This window comes from Sander lucioperca, chromosome 15, assembly GCF_008315115.2.
Source record: "Sander lucioperca isolate FBNREF2018 chromosome 15, SLUC_FBN_1.2, whole genome shotgun sequence".
Classification (NCBI taxonomy): domain Eukaryota; kingdom Metazoa; phylum Chordata; class Actinopteri; order Perciformes; family Percidae; genus Sander; species Sander lucioperca.
The window spans coordinates 21,066,913-21,086,168 of record NC_050187.1 but is presented as its reverse complement, the minus strand read 5'-3'; the positions used below and the strand labels follow the sequence as shown (position 1 = coordinate 21,086,168).

The 19,256-nt window shown below is 43.2% G+C and overlaps 1 protein-coding gene across 6 annotated transcripts in view; it reads right to left on the bottom strand.

The window, feature by feature from the left end:
* Positions 1-18,901, bottom strand: part of zmiz1a (zinc finger, MIZ-type containing 1a) — a 106,805-nt gene extending 87,904 nt beyond the window's left edge. For 4 of the 6 annotated variants that reach the window (XM_035992107.1, XM_031306372.2, XM_035992109.1 and 1 more), the window contains exon 1: positions 18,661-18,900. The gene's annotated coding sequence lies outside the window, so the exon portion shown is untranslated. Of the gene's footprint in view, positions 1-18,660 lie in introns of all 6 variants that reach the window. The other 2 variants (XM_035992110.1, XM_035992108.1) reach the window with 2 other exon arrangements.
* Positions 18,902-19,256: the final 355 nt, after the last annotated feature.

Below are 19,256 nucleotides of genomic sequence, written 5' to 3'. Positions count from 1 at the left end.
AGCGTTTCGTCCGTGCGCCTTCATTTGTATGCAGGTGGAAATTTCTAGGAGTTCCATTTCTACAACATCAGCCAAGTTATTCAAATGCAGCACATCTGACTGGAGAGGATAACATAAAGAAAGGCATCAGCAGAAATGGCAGCAGGCAGTAATCCCCTGGCCAGGCCACTTGTGTTTGACGCGCAGGCAGGCTGCGCTGTCAGTGGCAGCACCCATACAGGCCTTATCAGTGGCAGCCATGGGACTCTTCTAATAACCCTGCTGATGCTCTGCGGTGCAAAGACGGACAGGGAGACAGACAAACAGACAGACAGGTTTCACTTCCCACTTAAAGAAAGAGCCTGAGCGCCAGGCATCAGCCTGTCGCTACTGAGTGCATTTACTCATTTTGTAGCATGTAATGTTCTGACAGCTTCATACATGCTGACACTTTCATCTAAATGCACTCCAGTGTTGACTGCCCCATCTTTTAACCCCCTGCACACACACACAAACGCACATTTTGCATTCATGACAGCGTTGTCTAAACTCGGTCGTGCTGCAGCCCCAGTAGGAGGGTATCTGACTCCAGCATCATTATCACCATTCAAAAGGTCAAGCACAGTGCTTCCAGCCTCTTCTTTGTGATTTATGCCCTTGTGCTATTACCTCTGTTGGCATTAATCTCCATCTGTAGATCCAATCACACCACCTCACCACCGCGGCTCCTGATGCTCTCAGGACAGAAGCCGTGGCCGACGGGAAACAGCTTATGTAAATACACAGGCTGTTGACACAAGATGGGCAGGACATGGTTGCCTCGCTGCTATGACGCGACTCGTCGATCAGGGTACAGATAAGAACAGCCATCACTTTTTTGTTGTTTCTTTTCATTACTGTCACCGTTCATCTCTGTCTTTACATCCTTTCATCTTGATATACATTTCATATCTCCAGGAGCATTTTTTCTCAGCTCATCTTAAGAGACTGAGGTAGTTCTTCCTGAAAGGAATGGAAAAATGCACACACAGTGCTGCAGGACTCCATTTGTAGTTAATGAATAACTAGAATATTGACACCAGTAAATGAAGGTATCACTCAGATGACGCAAAAAATAGCGCACCATCGCCAAATGGAAGTGGCTCCAGGCGTTCTCTGCGCTTATGTGAGCCAATAATCATTACCCTCAGAAAGGCTCCACAACCAATTGAAGCGTCATGAAAACATCTACTCTTGTGTGCCTTGAAGCAGCCTTGGAGCACTTTGAGCACAGTGACCGCACGCCACATGCCGTATAAAGACTTAATCAGGTCTCCTGTGTGGAAGAGAGAATTCCCTCTGCAAAGGCTGATGGGAACCTTGGCGATGACACAGAGAAGCCTGCTGGCCTGTCAGCTCGTCTCGATGCAGCTCAAATCAGCACTCAGCTCCGGAGAACTTCTACTGCTGCACTGACACGCACTCATACACTGACTGACACGAATCTCCAGCATCACTTCAAACATCCGCTCAGTCCCTCAACATCATACTTGACATGTGCCGTGTGTGTGTGTGTGAGAGAGACAGGCTGAATCATTCCAGCTATTACATTCGATATTGTGCGGCACAGCACCATCTCAAGATAAATGTAGGAGAGCAGGAACGTTTTAGCATAAAACCAGCTGCACCTTTGGCTGCAGGGAAGATGAACTGTTAAAGGTTATATTAACTTTATTTGGCATGACAGTATACATCAATGTGTTGCAATTGTCTGTGCTGCATCAATGCAACAAATGTCTATCTAACCTAATATCTAAACTTAGCCAAGCTATTAACGTTCTAGACATATTTTCATTTGATTAATAAAACATAAACCTATGATAATAATGAGAATTTTATAATTTATGTCTTAGAAGTCTTTAAACACGTTCCTTTGATGAGAAAAGATAACAAACAACAAGCTGATGCTAATCTGTTGCAAGCATCATCTTTAAAATGCACAACATACAAGCCCCGGATGAGGAGAGCTTTAAGAAATCAATACAAAGCAAATTCCTTTGACAGATCTTATCAAATCAAGATAATGACTGATATTTTATGTGCCACCAAATTGCAAGGAGAGAGCTTTTAATAATTGATGGTGCTGGAGCAGGGAGATTTTTAACCGCTATCCTCCTGTTATCAATCATTAATGGAGTTTCCATCAAAAACACTTCAACCCCTCAAGTATCAAATCTCTCTTGAAGGTGGAGGGCCCACATTCAAACATCCCACTTAATCAAAGGGCACACATTGGCTCTGCCTTACTCTCATTTTCATTAATAACAGCACAAATTGCAAAATTGTTCACAGCGTAAGTGTAAAAGTAGGCATTTTAGCTCAGGTCTTATTGTGAGTGATGAGGGTTAATGGGAAAATTCTAAATGTTTAAATCACAGGGGGGGGAAACAGCCTGCCAACCAGCGTCTTTACTTGTTTTTCTCTCTTTGCCATATACGTATATGCAGAGCTGTTTAAAGCTCGATCTATCTATCCGGCTCGCTCTGCTCTGTGAAGCTGCAAGGCCTGCACGGTCAATGTCATACAGGACGTAATGTGCATCAGCGACACTCGCAGAACCTTAACACTGATGTTACCCTTTAAAACAACCACAAGGTTACAGACAGTGCTGCATGTGCACGTAAAGATGCACACACACACACACACACACACACACACACACACACACACCAGAGTCAGCTAGAGTTTACTGCTTTGGACTGACTCTAAGGGATCAGCCAAGATCCTTATATCTCAAAGTCCACCACCCAGCTGGGGTAACATTGTGTAAAATGTACTTCTATTACTGCAGCATCTTCTCCGACAATCCCACAGCCTCAGATACCGCATGCACATCATGCACATACTAGACTACATGAGCGCAGCAGCTAAGTGATAGCAGAAATGATAGAGTGTTCGCAATTACACATCAAGATGGTTTTGACAGTGTTCGTTGTGCCAGTGATCAGTGTCATGGCGCAGTGCCAGCAGCGACTTGGTTCTGTTTGATTTGTAGCTGCAGCTGAGTAGCGGGTGATACACAAGGAGAGCTGCAGTAGCACTCTTTCACTTTCTCTACCTCCCTTCCTCCTTCTGCCAGACCTCACCCCACCCACACTCGCACTGTCTTGTTTCACAGGCCCGACCTTGCCTGTCATCAGTATAAAACACCTTTTCCAGGCTGCTGCATAACAGGCGCACAGAGAGGACACTCAATAGGATTCTTCTAGTTTGAAGAGTGAGAGGTATAAGCTAATGTTTACCATGTATACCATCTTAGTTTAGCATGTTAGCAGGTCAACATTTGCTACTAAGCATGGGAATGTCATTACTTTTACAGGTATTTGGTCATAAACCAAATAATAAGACTTCATTTGATGAGGACCTGATGATGACCTGATGATGACGATCACCAAAGTTATTGCAATTCAATTCAAATTTCAGTGCAATTCATCTGGTACTTGTTGAAATATTTCTGACCAAAGTGGTGGACGGACCAACAGACTGTCAGTCATCCCTAGAGCCATGCCGCTAGCATGGTTAGAAATGGAAAACATTCGCTGTGTAGTCACTGATGTAATGAGATACATTATGACAAAATAAGTTGAGCACAAACCTATTAAAGAGTGATTTATACATTAAGCATACTGTGAGCCCTGGCTATGGTACTGTAAGTGAACAGAATTAAAGCATAGAGCAAGCAATATTTGCTTAGTGAATGTTATCTGAAATTTGCAGTTGTTTTTTTTAACGGCTTGAAAGTGTACATTGTCTTCTAATCTTAAACTAGTGCAGCAGTGCTACTGAAGGGCTGGTCTTTACAGTGAATATGTACAGTATATTAACTCGTATAGTATAACCTAGACGCTTATGTGAACATCTATCTTCGATCCTACTGTTCTCTCTGCACTTGACAAAGCATTTACATTCAGAACAGTGAGGCATCATGGGCTTGGGCTCCTGCCAACTAAGTGTCACAGGTCAATTATCTTTCAAAAGATAACAGCTGTGTCTGCCATTTATCTAATCTGGCCCTGATTTCCATCTCAGGGATTTATTCTAAGTAAACAAGATGTTAAGGCATTTGTTTTGAAAGGGGACTAATCTGCTCGTCACACATAGCCTTACACTTTGTGACTCTGCTGACTCACATGAGAAGGGCTGAATCAAAGCAGCTTCAGATTCAGTGACTCAGGAGTTTTGTAAAGTATTCATGAGGCTTTGAGTTAATCAAATGGGTCAACTGCTTTATCATAAAGGACCATACCAGGTGGTTTCGTAGCATGATTTAAGACCTCTGAATCGCTGGCCAAATCTAGGATTTCTTTTTAGTCTTTTTTCCAAAGACTCATTTACCAGATCAGAGCTTTGTAATAAGAATGGGGTTGTCATCTTCCTCTGCCACAGCCAGACAAATAGCGAACAGTCGGATTATCAGGCTAGTGGTTTTGCATGTTGAGCCCCTTAACTATCACCAACCATTTTTTTATTTTTTATTATTACACCAGAAATGTAAAGAAGTTTCCTTTCAGATTTCCTTTCCCTGCTTTTCAGACAGCCTTTGGTGCCCATCAATTTAACTTGAAAATCAAGTTTCTCTACAATTGTGGAACCATTTTCAAAACTCTCCAACATCTGAGAGCTGACAGTCGAATGTTGAAAAGCTTTGCACTGACAAGCTGTGTTGTCAGAAAATCAAATCAGAATGGCAAGTGAGTAAACATGGATGTGAAAAGGAGCATGTGAATTTAGTTGTTTCTTGCTTTACAAAGGTTGCTCTCAAGTCTCAGATGTTGTAGCATCTTTAAATACACTGGCAGGAGTTTTTACTCTGCTGTCAACCGCATCACTATGTTCAGATAACATAACTTAAGGGCAACATAATACTGTATGTGGTGTGATAGAATAGCTATCTCAATCAAATTTCAAGTACCTGCACGTTAAAGTTAATTATTTAGTAAATTGGCAGCCTAGAAGGTTAGAAATCCATCTGAAAATGCATGTTAAATACAGTGCAGGTGATTTGTAGTTAATGGGATACAACATGCAAAAACATTTTCCATTTTCCCATGAACATCTGAGCTGAGCATTTACCAGTCTTGTCGCTTGGCATGAACTCAACTGTTTTGAGGGAAAAGCTGCAACTGAGCAAAAACACTGAGCAGAATCAATACACAGCCATTAATCTCACAAGAAGGTACGTGAAGTATCAAACTTGGCAGACACTGTGTATGTCAATCCACAGTTACACCCTCTTAAACACAACTGAACAGCCGCAATTAACACCCTTTTATTCATTCTGTCATTGGTTTTGTCATTAATGGTGCTGCCCCAGGCACAAAGATCCAGTTTAACTGTCAAAATCCTCCTTTCAGATCAAATGTGCATCATCGCAGCTGAAAAACAGCCTGATAAAACCGACGTTACGCTCTGCTCTTTGCACCTGCGAGTCTGAGAAAGAGCTTTATCAGGAAGACATGGGACACTGCCAGCTCCGTTTGACTCACGCAGTCCAAACGACAGACGCTCCACATAGAGACAACAGCTTAATACCCTGGTGTGTGTGCGGCTGTGCGCAAGGTTAATTTTAATGAGAGACAGAGAAACATAGAGACATAGAAAGACCAAATCACAGAGCTAGAGCTCTCAGGTTGTCTCCCACAATATCTGGACGGGCGGCTGCTACTCTTCATGACCCTGATGCTTTGAGCCACAGATCAGATCAGGGACACAGTGTGACAGATGTCTGCCCTGGCTCTCTGTTCCAGGCATGAGCGCTGCTGGCACACACACCAAAGAAGAGGGGGGGAAAAAAGCAAAAAGGGAGGGAATGGGGTGGGCACAGAGGAGAAGAAGGATGGCGTAAAAAAGGAGAGGAGAAAAAAAGAGACAAGAGAGGAAGAGGAAAAACAGAGGGAGGGGAGGGCCGGGAGCAGAGTTTGCCCTGGGAAATCAGACGTCACGCCACACAGACTTCATCGGCGGGACGAGATCTACTTTGTCATGTTTCTGTCAGACAGCAACCAGTTTGGTCGAAAGTGACACTACAAGTTTAGACATACCTCAAGCTGTGACTCCCTCCCTGACTGACCTGGGGGAGGAACACGAGACCTTACATGCACTTTATCATCATTAGTTTGTTTTTTTAAATCAGTTCAGCATCACTGGCAGGAAAGGCAGTCGCACACTGAATAATAAACTTCTGCATGAAAAACACACAAGCCCCGTGTCTGAACCTACAGTAAAAAGGCTGATACAACTAAAGAAGAGAGTTCAGAAGCCATTGATGCCTCTACACAAAACTCAACATGACCTCCGCACAATGACTCTCCCACTCTACTTTTGCTTTGAGGAGCAACACGCAAAAAAGGAGATGAGAAGAGAGAAGAAGGGAGCTAATTATAGCCTCACAGCAGGATGGCCAGAAACAAACTTGATTATCATCATCGTCAAGAAGGCACAAAGGAAACCTGCCGCCTCCCCCCTTCCACCACAATCCAATAGAGAGGCTTTTAGCCTTCGTAATGATTTACAAAGTGACAAGTCAAACAGATTTACTGTGACAGCCTGAAAGGGACCAGCACGAACACTATCATTGCTCACGTGACCAGACCTTCTAGCCCTTCTCCTATTCCCCTTTCCTCTGCCACCTCCCCTCTCTCGAGCCCCTACTCCCGCCTGTTCCAGGGGACAGCGAAGAATGAGGCTGGCTCAATAGAGGCAGGCAACAAGCCTATTCAATTCCCCCCTCACTCAACACAAGCCCCCTTCAAACGAGAGGGAAAAGCTCTGCTTTGTGGAAGTTAGTTACTTAAAGCGACAGCCCCCCAGATAAGGATCTGGTCACGGAAAACTAGTGGCACGGAGTAAACGGAGATACCTTTGTACAATTTTAACACCATTACCCAAGGTTTATCAGACTTAATGAGCCATGAATGTGAAGTGAAATTTTCAGCTTGCAGGAGCAGCTGACAACATTTCTACAGCAGCCTTGGCCCTTCCAGTGGCCATGAAACACTATTAAAAACACTTATTTACCTGCAAAGGAAGATCATTAAAAATGGAAAATATTAGGAAATTGTTGCACCACACATTTCATTATTATTACTTTTAGAATAAAGAGATTGCTCTTTCTTCTTGTGTTTTCGATCCATACTCATAGGAAGGTATCTTTTGTGCCCTGAGTGACAGGATCTCCATTTGACTTTCATTTCCGTAGCCCTGAAATACGGAGAAAATTTATGTTTGAGTAGCATCAGTCCCTCCGGGCCTGAGACACTTTGCCTGGTGCAGTCATCATTTTTTTCCTTCTACTTTTTTCTGGAAGGTGAAAAACACCTTGGCTGTCCTCTGTTTGAAAACAGAGCCACCCCTAAAACCATCAGAGCTGGCGGCAGAGAGATGTGAGTGGAGAATTCTCAAGGAGCAGAGACCCTCGGGCTACGCAGATTCAGTTTCCCCCTTTCTGGCTTCCAAAAACAAAGGAATTCCTGAGAAAATCAGGGCAGGACCTCACCCCAAGCCACCACCGCTGTTACTACCCCCACCTCCCTCTCTATTGCTCTCTCTCTCACACACACACACACACACACACACACACACACACACAGCACAGCAAAGGTGATTTCATGCAACCATCAATAACACACACCTCCTTGCTTGTTTTACAATCATGTGGATATCCTGGGAGATGTGGCTACAGAGACATGACAAGGAGAAGAGGGTGTGTGTGTCTCTGTGTGTCTGTGTGTGTGTGTGTGGGGGGGATTAGGTAACATACTGTTTGGCCCTAATTCATATCTTACAGCCATGTCTGTCTGCTGCTGCTGCTGCTGCTGTTGTTGACCATCACTAACCAGTGCAGACTTATATATTCAGAATGTAGCCACACATTAAAGCAGCCATATTATGCTCATTTTCAGGTTCATAATTGTATTTTAAGGTTATACCAGAATAGGTTTACATGGTTTCATTTTCTAAAAACACCATATTTTTGTTGTACTGCAGCGCTCTCTCTCACTGCTGCAGATCCTCTTTTCAGCTGGTCTCTGTTTTAGCTACAGAGTGAGACCTCTTTTCTTCTTCTTCTTCTGTACTATCTTTGATTGCACTGGCACATGAGCAGTAGCTCAGATGTAGATCATGTCAGCTAGCTAGCTCCATAGACAGTAAAAGAAAGGCTGTTTCTACAACCTCGGTCAGTTACAAGGCAGGATTAGCTGGGAGACTTCTAAATGAGGGCGCACATGTAAGTAGTTCTTTTGTAGATTATGGTGAACTTGTGTGTGTTGTAGCAGTGCTTTGCTATTGAGAACGAGGTAGCATGCTAGCGTTAGCACGCTAACGCTACGAGCTAATGGTTGCGGTTAGCCAAGCCGTGCCGATTTTGAACAGCTCACCCAGAGACTGAAGGCAGGACACATTCAGGAACCGTATCTCACTCTAAACAGCATGGATGGATTTTTTTCAAAGTTTGTATGTGTGTGGAAGCACCAGAGACACAACATAACACCCCAAATCCCAGAAAAAGTGATTTTTTCATAATATGGGCACTTTAAGCAACAGCCTCAATATGTTGCCGTTTGGGCTGTGGTATGGCAACCCCCCCTCTCCCCCCCTTCTCCAAATATATGAGTCAGACATGAAACGTGTGATGTCCTCACGTGTATCTTTAACAATGTCAACACATGCCATTCAACGTCCACTCAGCTCCCACTGGGGAGCCAAGTGAAGGTTACAGGATGGCTGTAAAAGCAATATGGCTGAGATGTGTCATAACTGCAGTTATGGGTAGTTGTTGGGATAGGAGCAGACACAGAGGAGCTCTTAATAAGTTAACTTATTATAACTTCTTTCTGCTGGATGTATTACTTGAAAACTGACTAAAATTACTAATTTAGGATGTTGTTTTTTTACACGAGTAGTTCAAAATAAACTTTCCCATTGAGTGTTAAAAGTAACAAAGATTGAGGTATAGGCTACGGGTGCACGGCCATGCTAGCAACACTGTGATGCTGTGCTTTGAGCTAAATGCTAACATCCGCATGCTAACATGCTCGCAATGCCAATGCTGATGTTGAGATATCATGTTTAAACCATGTTTAATGTTTATGTCAACATGCTAACATTTGCTAATTAGCACCAAACACAAAGTACAGCTGAGGCTGATGGAACCATGTTTAATGTTTATGTCAACATGCTAACATTTGCTAATTAGCACCAAACACAAAGTACAGCTGAGGCTGATGGAAATGTCATTAGTTTTGATGGTATTTGGTCAAAAACCAAAGTGTTGGGCTAATTACACTTTTGACCGGATGGTGGTGCTTCATGAAACGTCAGTGAATTACAAAATGGATTACAATTTATCCTCAAATGTGTGCAGCAAATTTCATGGCAATACATCAAAACCAACAATTCAATCAAAACCAAAAAGGTCAACCTAACGATGACTCCAGAAGAAAAGTCAGAGGATCACCAAAATCATTAGGATTCATCATCTGGGAACCATGAATGTCTGCTCGCAATTTCATAGCAATCCATCACATAGGTGATGAGATATTATTAGTCTGGATAAAAGTGATTCAGCATGATTCAGCATGATTCAACAAAAAATGTAGGAGCAAGTTAGACATATTTTCTGTACAGGCCATCCCTCTTCTTGTCACTAAGACATTACACAGTGTTTTTGGAAGTGCAAAATAAATGGAGTAACAGATTCAGATCTGATGAAATCCACTTCCTCTCCCTCACCTTGTGTTTCTCACTCATCTCTCATAGTTTGGTCATTTGCAAAGAAAATGTAAAGGTGCTTTTAATAAAACATGTAAGTTAAAATAAAAGTATTTGTTAATTATAAATACCTAATAGATGTATGTAATGATCTTTTTTTTTTCTTCGTCAAATACAATCTTAAGTATGTAAAATCAAAAATGTCTTTGCTTTTTTTCCCCCGAGTGCACACATTTGTGAATAGCAACCCGGCATCCTTAAAAAAAATCATAAAACACAGGGACCCTTGCTGTTTTGTCAATAATGTTAGCCAGATAATTAAAGAGCCCTGGGAGACAATGATAAACATTGTTTAGAGGCTGATCCTGGCAAGCTCCAAGCAGTGTATCATTGCTGTCTCCGGAATACACACGATTAGCCTGGTCTCATTACTGATATGATAAACGACGGCTTCCACCGTGGCTTTGGTTTGCTGGGAGGACGTGCTTGTAAGGGGGAGATTAGAAAAAAAGTGGTGAAACACATTGCCCCTGTAATAGACCAGGGATAAACAAGGGAGATGGGTTATCTGCAGTGCGATTGCAGATAATGTTTGTGATATTTGCAAAGTCAGGTCTGCAGCCAGTTATAGTACTTTCAACCATATATTATAAATTGCTGAGATCACTGTTTAATAAAGTCAACTCAAGTATTTGTTTCACTCTTTATCACAGGTAGGGTTGGGTACCGTTTGGATTTTTACGATTCCGATGCCAAACCGGTACTTTTAAAACGATTCCGATTCCTAACCGATTCCTAAACCGTTTCTTGAAAAACTGAAAAATGACATCAAAGAAAGGCTCTTTTATGGAGTTTTTTTTTTAATTGAAAATTATTTAAATTTAACAATATATTAACGTTTTAAAGTACTTAAATATATAATAAGTAAACCTAAGTCACCTAATAATAATAATAATAATAATACTAATGTATACTTTATTAATCCCGCAAGGGGAAATTACAATACCTAACACATAACTACAATAATTTAAGAAATAACAGTTACACTATTAACAAGTAAGAACTAAATAAATGTTGCTGAGTTGGTATGCCAACCAGTTTCAAACTTTAGCAGTTCTTTTGCAGAAAAATGACCATATTTTCCTTCTCTGGTGAGATACTACACCTCTCCTGACTTATGGCATGTCCTGCACAGGGGAAAACTCTCTCAGGTGGTGTCCAAGAGGCCTGTACACACAGGTATGAGTTTGAAAGGGCAGACAATACCACCCGGCTACAGGGTCTTGTCCTGAACGACAGACTAGCAGAGCGTAATATGTTTACTAGCGATCACGTGCAGTGAATGGTTAATATGCCTTTATGTCCGTTTTGGTGAGCCCAGAGGGAAAATATGCCATTTAAAAAAAAGTAGCCTACATTTACGATAGCTAGCGGTAGACTACAAAGAAAGTGTGATATTTTTATGTCCGTTTCGGAGCGTGTACAAAAAGCCGTCTATCAGCTGTGATTGTAGAGTGCACGTCAGGGGAATAGCGCGGACACGCGCTTCACACCGCGAGTCGCGAGCGGGCACGTGCGCCACTCGGCGTAAAAGGGAGAAAGAAAAAAGAATCTGCCGCTGTCTGGAGCGACAGAGGGAAAATATTTTAGTCAGAACCGAAATGAGGAACCGAAATTTGCGTTCTAATCCGGTCCGAATACTACCGTTTGCGTAGGAAGGTTTCGGTACCCAACCCTAATCACAGGCCTACCTTTTCCTTCCTTCTCACTCTGTCAAGTTAATGCTGCAACTCGGCCCCGGCCCACCAGCCTGTCTCTCTTTACAGTTGGTGTATCCACACAGAGGTTTAAAATATGCCCCTTTATCTAAGCCGCCCAGGCGGGAAAATGAAAGGGATGTCAGTCCTTAGAACCCTGGGAAAGCGCTTGGCTCAACCGCCCAGTGTCAAAACCGAGGGGAGAGCACCAAGTAGGCAAACACACTGCCCAAAGTAATAGACCTTTTCTGTCCTGAGCAATGTTGAAAAGCGGTAAGAAAAGTCATAGTAGGGCAGTAGAGCTCAAGATTATATGCCAATCTGATTTGTGAGGGTCTCCATAACAATAACAACCTGCTTCATTGATGGACCAAAAGTTCAACTTATATAATATCTAGTGTCCAGCCTTCCCACTGCCTTAAAACTGAATTCTCATCCACAAAAAATACCTTTCTATTATACTCTGCAAAGACAAATGAAAGCTACTATTCAATATCCACCACATTTTAGGATTTGCACTCCATGCATGTGTAAGAATTAGTGTTATGTGAGAGCAGATGTTGCACGACTCCCTCTTCGCCTCATAGCTGACATCGCAGGCGAAGAATAAATGCTGTCCCTTTGCATTAGTAAAATCCTAGTTAATTTACTTTGTCAGAAAACAAGAAAGTATGTATCCCTGGAGCCATGTTGGAGACAATTCGACCGCCTTCAGAGAATCTCTACCATCACTCTCCATCTCCCACGCAATCTCCACCAGAAAATCAACATCACCGCATACTTTGAGAGACAACAGTGCCGTCTAGACAAGAGACTGTTTATAGCACAAATGATATTATAAACATAGCATGTGGCGTATTATCTTTAGAAAAATATATATTGTAGGCTTTAAGTTACATGCTGTGTAGTGGGCATGTAAAATTAATTCATATAACCTGGAATCCTCTTCAAAATGCATTGATGTTTTTATAAAAACACTTTTAACTTATTGACTCAACCCAGCAGGTACAGCTCTTTGCTGGACTGGTTCGTCTGATACCTCGCATGAACTCAAGCGCTGGGAAAACTGCATGAGAGCAAGCCTGAGCTCGAGCACAGTCCTGAGTGGCTGTCTGGCAAAAGAACCCATGTGGGACACTGTATAAGGTGTGAAGACCTCTCGGAGGAGGCTGCAGTCTGCGCTGGCTTGCAGGCATGCACCGGTATCAGGAGAGACAAGGCAAACACAGCAGATCAGTGCTGAAACCGTAAACCCACTGACCCAGCATGAAAAGGGAGAGGGGACTAATTAGTGGCTGTACTTACAACTCAAAAGGAGAGGCAGAGAGACAAGGAGAAAGGAGGGAGGGGGGAAAGCACACACAACATACACACAGAGCGCACAGTTGGAGGATGAGGACAATGAGTTTGTTTAGCTTAAACAGGATTTACAAGACAAACAGACACACGCTAACACCACTCACTCAGACACATACTATCTCTTTTCTTCTCTATCGCTACCCCTTTCTCTCTCCGCCTCAACAACACAGAGCTGAGACAGACTCTGTGAGGATTTCATCAGCAGTAAAAAAAAAAAAAATTAAAAATTTAAAAAAGTGAGGGTAATTGCTTGCGATGGTGAGAAGTCTTGAGTGCAGGCAGGAGTAGTGGGCGAATGGATGGATGGATGGATAGAGGGAACATTTTGTTCCTCCTGTGCGGGCTCCAACTCATATTGTTCCTGGTGAGGCCGGGTGTCATTTATGATTCAAGGGCCCTTCCTCTCGAAGGATGGGAAAGAGACATGGCCATTGTGACGTCCCCTGCACTCGTTTCTCAAAGAACATCAAATCAAACATGCATGAGGCGGTGACAGGGGTGGGCCAGCAACTTCTCTCTTCACTTTCTCCCTCTCTGCACTCTGTTTCACTCTCTTGTCTCAGAAAAAAAAGCACTTAGAGGACTGCGTCTCCCTGATGTTGGGGGAGCTCAAGGTTGAAGTGACGGCTCTTCTGAAGCAGGAGTTAAGTTGTGTTTTGCCTGTATTAAACCACTTAAACAGATATCTGTAAACTATACAACTGACTTATACACAGCACATAATGGACCTTTTTCACAGCAGACATTTTGACTTGTCATAGTAGGAAAAGCACAGCTGAAATTGATAACCTTAACAATGGCTCAATTCCATCAAGTGTCCCAGTAAGCTATTTCAGTGAGTCAGCATGCACAATACCAGGGCCTCTCCTAAGTGGAATGCAGCCATTATTAATGGTTTTGAATTCACCTGTGCTTTTCCTAGTACGACATGTCAACATGTCTGCCGTTAAAAAGGTCTATAACTTCAATGCTCAATCCCATTAAACTGGTTTAATACAAATAACTTGTGACAGATGGAATATATCTTTTCTAAAACCTATATTTATTCAAGGAAGGGTTTTGCTGAGTGCAAACTTTCCTTAACAGCACCGCCCTGTTTCACACACACCTGAAAACCGCTACAGTTTTCAACAGTTGGTCACCAAATATTGTATTCACAATGCTTCTCGTGACTTTCTCAGCCACCTCAGGAGTTTGAACCAACCAGCCACAAGCCAAACCACAGTGCAAGGTTTACAGCTTGAAGGACAGTGGTGACAGGCATGTGGCATTGAGGTTTTCTTATCCCAGCGCCTCATGTTGACCCACTTTTGCCTCTCTATACCAAACTGATGTCATCACAGTCAGTCAGAAGGATGAATTACATCTGCTGGGTGCTTCATTTTCTCTTTATTAGTTACACTTCAATTACCAGATTTTAAGATTGAAGAGAGCTTATGAGACTTATGGGTAGAATTACAACAAGGTTTAGGAAGTAGTTAAGTGTCTGACACGAGGGCACAACCTCAGCTCACTCTCAACATTTCAAGTTGTAACTCCCTCTAAGCCCTTATTTTGAAAATGTGTCTCTAAAATGCTCTGAGGCAACACAAGTTTTTCCTTATTAAAAGACCAAAATAGGCACATTGAAAACAAAGGCTCAGTCTAGATGAAACGTGCTGCCAAGTCGAACCACAAGTGAGACAGAAAGAGAGAGAAGGAGAGACAGAAACAAAGGCTGACTTCTGCTCGGGACACGAGTGGGTGGGTTTGGGCTGATGGCGAGACACCAGACTACTAAGAATCCATGTCAAGTGAACAGGCAGCAAGTATTTCACAGCACTCCTCAAACTAACATGAACAGCTAGATGAAATGTCAGGCTGTCAAAACATCGATTAGCGTTCGCCAGGTTATAAGCACTTAGCAGGCTGCAGCTGTGCCGACACACAGTAAACAGCAGCAAAGACGCTGAACGTTGGTAAATTGCTGAGTAACAAAAAGCTAATTACTCAGACACGAGTAATTAGTTGGTTTTCCTGTAGATACTTCTAATGAGTATTAGCTCGATGCTTTACAGAAGTGCAAAGTTAGGGAGAAAGGTGCACTCACTACTGTACTGCTTTGTGTGAATAATCATCCTGAGAGTTTGGAGAATAGCTGCAGGTGTTTGAAACTGATAACTTGAATTTGTGAAATACGGTAACTTGTTGCAGCCTGATTTATTAAAAATAATTTTTTCCACCCAATACAAATATCCAGTATTTTACAGCCATATTGGCTAAAGCATGAGACACACCAAGCCGATAATCGGCCGTTGGACAGTCTGGCGAGGTCAGTGACTCGAGTCTGTTCAGTGTGTTCCGTGCCGTCGTCCGTCCGAGGGGCTGTCGGCTTTCATTTTGGCCAATTTGACATGTATAATCGGCGGGGCGGGCACTGCCGGCAGTCTGACTCAAATGACCCATCTGATGGATAGAGTGCTAACCCGGAAACAGGGAGCGGAATGAGCGTGACTAGAGTCTCTCAAAATCTGACGAAAATCTTTTAAACTGACCTTTGTCAATCTGAAATGAAGACAGATTCAGCAACTGCATGGCCTATTTCTCGCTTAAAATGTTTTCAGAAACACGTTTCGTATTCTGAACAAGCCGCCATGACAGTCTGTCTTTGAATTTCCAGAGAAACCAGACCCACGTGACGCGTTCGTCCAATCAGCTGCTGGTTTTAATTTTTGGGCGACAATACAGATTAGCGCCGCCTGCTGTTATGGAGACGTATTACGTCTCATCACTTTGGTGTGTTCCGAGGCACTTTTTTGACCAACTCGGGGACACTGATCAGTCTTTTCTGCCGAGGGTCGGCCATCTGGTCAGTGTGTCTGCAGCTTAATACCGACAGCAATACTTTAATTCTGTCTCCGTTTGATTTAGGGAACAGACATACTGTTGCATATCTTCTTCCACGTGTTTAGCTGCAACTGCTTGTTGCAAGTGCATGTGTTGCCTTTCTGTGTGTGTTTACAAATTCGCTATTTTCCCAGGAACATTTTTTGGTAAATTATTATCCTTCAAATTAGGGCGTATAGGGCCAGACAATCCAGTCTCAGTGAGCATACTTCCATTTGTACCCATCACTTTCTCAAACAGCCTAAATTTGATTTCAAAGTGAGTCCACTGGAGCCTTTAGCCTGTTTAGTGAATCAGACACTCTTCTGTCTTGTCTCACAGCCTGGCTGGCTGGTTGCAGTGAGGCCCCAGGAGGGACAACAGAAGGAAAGAAAGCTCTCTCACACACACACACTCACACACACACACACACACACACACACATTTCCAAGTTTCAAACAGTTGCAGATGGCTTTAATTCCTTGCCCTCTTTCTTTCACAATTTATCAGGTAACCCACTCTGAACGAGCGTGCCTCCTTTTCATGCTTTGCTTTGATGACTTAACGCTGCTTTGGTTCGTCAGGAGAGAAAAAAAGAGCCAAACAGCACTAATTAATGTGGTGTGGCTGACAAGTGTTGCTGCTGAAACAATTTCATTACATCACCAATTTAAATTACCGAGGAGGGAGACACTGGAGGGTGCACCAGTTTACACGCTCTCTTAGGACGACATACAGGGAATGGAGTGGACACAATAACATGAACATCTGCAATCCAATGCAATACTCCTGTAATAAATACTGACTGTGTTACACCTATAATGTTTCATTTGTATCTGAGACTGTGTAACTGTACGTACACACCGTCGCCGACTTGAGCTTCAAAGTTACAGGAAGTCATTCATTTTCAATGGAAGCCGGCTTCTCTCAGCTGCAAGAAGCGGCAAATCCGTCGGCGTTGCGTTTTGGGCATGTTAAGCGACCAGAGCGTCAAGCAGAAAGTTGAAGTTTGGTCAACTTTATGGTAATGAGCTATGACGCGGTTCAGCGGCAAACAACCAGCAACCAATCGGAATACAGACGTCTATTGCGCTGGCTGATTCCAGAAAACATACGATGTAAACTTTCGTTCCTACCAAAACATTAGTTCCGAGAAAATGGAGGTAAAGCTCATCATCGCTGTTGCTCGGTTCCCTATAATTTATGATATGACTTTGTTTGCGTATAGGGACCAGTTAAAAAAAACGAGGCATGGGATAAAATAGCTGGGATAGTTGGTATCTCCGGTGAGTTGGTGAAGTGCATGATGTTTTTATTATTTAAGTATGTATGCTAGTCTTCCTTGCTTGATGTGAATGTCCTGCCACGTCAGAGCGGCCAAAGCGTCAAAAGCTTCCCCGTACTTTTTGACAAGCGTCCTTGACAGGGCGGCCAGAGCTTCTTTGGCAGCTCAAGTCAGCGGCGATGTGTCGTACAGTTAGATTGCTAAGGAAATAGGGCTTTTAGGTGTTAACTGATTTACTGCGGGCAGTGACTGTACATCTGCTTGTTATCTTACCGGCATGATAACAGGATAGTAGCACAGTCAGTAAGACATGGTTGGTTTATAGATATCACAGAGCACCACAACTCTGTAACAACAGGAAAAGGATTGCTGATTTGGTCCTAATCCCACTCCCTTTAACTTCAGCACCTTACTAACAAGGATAAAGGCTCTTTTTTTACCCCCTCCCAAAGTTTAGCTGTCCTGTAGCAGGGTGCACGGTAATGAAAGAGCGGCAGTCTCCTCCTCCTCCTTCTTCTCCACCTCCTCCCATTGGGAGCCCCCTCTCTGCTGCGCTCTGCCCCGGCTGGCCTCACATCCAGATGGGAGGAATTTTTACGGGGAGGGTCCGCCAAACTTAAGGCTGCGCTGAATCAAGCAGCTCATCCACACTCCCCTGCAGAAGGGCTTAAAAAGGTGGTACTGCTGGTCTCTATCAGGGATTCAGATAGTTTAATGTCAAGCAAACCATGTGTGTAGACTAATTTGTACTGAAATGTTAAGGGGGCGGGGGGGTGCAGCAAAGGTTGCAGTGCATGTAAATAAATGGAAAGACTGGACACTTCCACATGATTACAGTCACACCTGAGCATTGTCTATTAGAAATATTCACAGAGCATTAAATTCATTGTGAATGTAAACTATTTCTCAGCTCACTAGAGAGCCCACTTGAGTCCCATTAAGGGCCCCTGAGGGTCCCAATGACCACACATTGGGAGCCACTGATCTTTGAATGATCACTGAGAGGATCCAATCAAAACAATCAGTGTTATCAGTGAAAGTCAATGTGGCAAATGTTGCATTACATGGTATTGTTTAACAGAACATAACATAGTAACATGGCACGGACATGGCTGCTAATTGCATCACAACAGGTAGCCGATAGTAGCCTTGAAGGGAGTCAACTAACCCAGTCACACTACTGACTGGTAGCTAAGTGACATACATTCTCAGTTTAGCATCAACCGAGCCATCAGCTGTTTCACCGAGACGAGACATTCACCCCCCCACACACACACAGAGTGACCTGCAATCACTGAGTTACTGGCACATTCCTATCTAACGTTAGTGTCTTCACAAAATGCATGCACCTATCATGAAATAATCCTGCAGACACATTGACCGTCTCGCTCCAGCGCAACTCGTCTACACAAGGCAGAAACATGCGATATATAGCACACACGAGCCTGGATATTACGCCGCGTAAAAAGGCTCCGTTACCCCTCACGCAACCACAATCTGCCCCCTTTGACACGAGTTCATCAGCGGCTGGTAAAGGTTTCTAGGAGGTCACCCTATTGTTAGCAGGTAGTATGTGTCCAGCGGGAGGCAAACCCCATCTTGAGCAACCCGCTGACACATTCAAACCTCGCTTTGCAACAAAAAATAACCAGGCGCGAAACTTACTTTTAGCTCGGACCTCAGAGGCAAATCCGCGTATTGTTTCTCCAACCTCGTGTATACGGTGCTCCTCTCTCTCGCTCTAGTCTCTCCACTTCACAAAGACGACGTGAGAGCCCCGGAGACGGTGTGAGTGACTGACTGAATCAACTACCGTAGAGCACGGCAAGTTGAAGTGTCAGATTACACTGGCTATTCAGTTACCAGAGAGAGCCGTGTTCCGCGGTCGGTATGAAAATGCGACCTAGATTCCAGCGGAAGGACACCGATTGTAAAGGTGTAAGTACACGCTAATGGGCTGCCAACAGCACATTTCACACTGGAGCGGACTGCAGCTCACAGCTCCGGCTATTGTCTGGTTCTGTATCATTACAGCGGTGAAGAATGCCTGCCTTAATCAAAGAAGTGCCTATTAGTTAATTCAACAACAGTTGATTTTATTAGTTTTCAGCTATTAGTTCAAAATAAAGTTAAATAAACACTTAAGTAATATATGTTTGGAAAACGCAGTAAGTATTACAATAGCTTATGTACACCATTAACAACAACAACATAACAACAAATACATTATTGATAATAGTAATAATAATAATAATAATAAT